This window comes from Staurois parvus, unplaced genomic scaffold (genome assembly GCF_062004578.1).
Source record: "Staurois parvus isolate SC_StPar_1 unplaced genomic scaffold, SC_StPar_1.0 ptg002723l, whole genome shotgun sequence".
Classification (NCBI taxonomy): domain Eukaryota; kingdom Metazoa; phylum Chordata; class Amphibia; order Anura; family Ranidae; genus Staurois; species Staurois parvus.
The window spans coordinates 41,180-42,730 of record NW_028320519.1 but is presented as its reverse complement, the minus strand read 5'-3'; the positions used below and the strand labels follow the sequence as shown (position 1 = coordinate 42,730).

The 1,551-nt window shown below is 47.8% G+C and overlaps 1 non-coding gene across 1 annotated transcript; it reads left to right on the top strand.

Annotated features, from left to right (window-relative positions):
• The first annotated feature begins 904 nt into the window (after positions 1–904).
• TRNAG-UCC (transfer RNA glycine (anticodon UCC)) lies at positions 905–976 on the top strand. Its single transcript has one exon. It is a non-coding gene; the product is annotated as a tRNA-Gly (tRNA).
• Positions 977–1,551: the final 575 nt, after the last annotated feature.

Below are 1,551 nucleotides of genomic sequence, written 5' to 3'. Positions count from 1 at the left end.
TAGTTGGAAAGCCATCAAATAAAAAAGAACAAAAAGATGTGCAGGAGCAGCATGGAGGACCAGTAGTCTATGCGGGGACAAGGCAACACGAAGCGGGGTGGGGGCAGGGAGTGGAACTCCAGCCTGTAGCCTCTGGACACCACGTTTCTTACCGGAGCATCTGAGATGTTTGCTGACCCCTGAACAGGTGACCCCAAAGGCCAACAGATGTCCCTCTACTTTGGGAAATGGCGGCTTCCCCCTAGGATGTTTAATAGAATTTGTAGGTTTGGGGTATTAGGGGCCCCAGGATTGTGACTGAACTGGGCCCCTGGCTTAAGTCTGGCCTTGGAGGCTGAAGTCTCAGAGAAACGACAGGAACGCTTCTTGGCTTCAGAAGTGGGAGGAGTCATCCCAGCTTGAGGCCTTTTCTGCTGGGGCCAATGAGAACTCTGACTACCAGCGACGTCCTATATGAGGTTGTCTAAGGGTCAGGTTGGGGGCACAGAGGAGACCTTCACCATCAGAAGACATGAGCACGAAGCGTTCTTCACATGGCCGCTCCACAGACCAACATCTCACACAAAGAGTTCTCCTCATGTTCACAGACAGGACACTCATGTGGGAAATAAGATGGACGACATCCCCGAACCCGTCCAGCCAATAATGTACAGCTGAAGACATCATCTCTAATCTCTACTGGACATCACTGATTTACCCCGCTCCGCGGGGGCGGGCCTTATACATCAGAGGCCAAAATATGGGCAGCACAGAGGCTTATTGGTTAGCCTTGCAGCACTGGGGTCCTTGGTTGAAATCCTGACCAGGACCCTATCTGCATGGAGTTTGCATGTTCTCCCTGTGCCTGCGTGGGTTTCCTCCGGGTACTCCGGTTTCCTCCCACACTTCAAAAACATGCAACCTTGCGTTGGTGGTGTAGTGGTTAGCATGGCTGCTTTCCAAGCAGCTGACCTGGGTTCGATTCCCAGCCAACGCAATATCCAAGATGGCTGCTTCGCCTCCTTAGTATTGGCGTGATAATTCTGATACTAATATTATTTATAGCAATGATAATAATAATTCCAACAATATCGACAACTATCATGATAATAATATTAATAACAGAAATAATATTTATAATGATAATAATCCGAATAATAATGGCAATAATAGGATTAGAAATGGAAATAATATATATATTTTATTTGTAGGTGAGAAGCAAATACAACAAAACGTAGATTTCTCATACATTATAACCAATGACGGTACAATAAATCCCCCCTCCGGCCCCCCTCCAGTCTTGCACAGTTGTACCGACTCCTCTCCTGTAGTAAAATGGCTTACTCTGATTTCACTGCACACTGTGAGCTTCTCACAATGTGCATTAGAAGCTGCAGCAAGTCAGATAGAGCTCCGTCTGCTTTCCTGGCTAGAGGACGTCCAGCATCATTTATCACTTTCCTCCTCAGTCTGACTGTCCTTGGCCCCGCCCTTTCATTCACTGGATTTCAGTTCCACCAATCGTGGAGGCTCAGCATCACATGAGGGCGGCACCTAGGTCAGCATGTATGC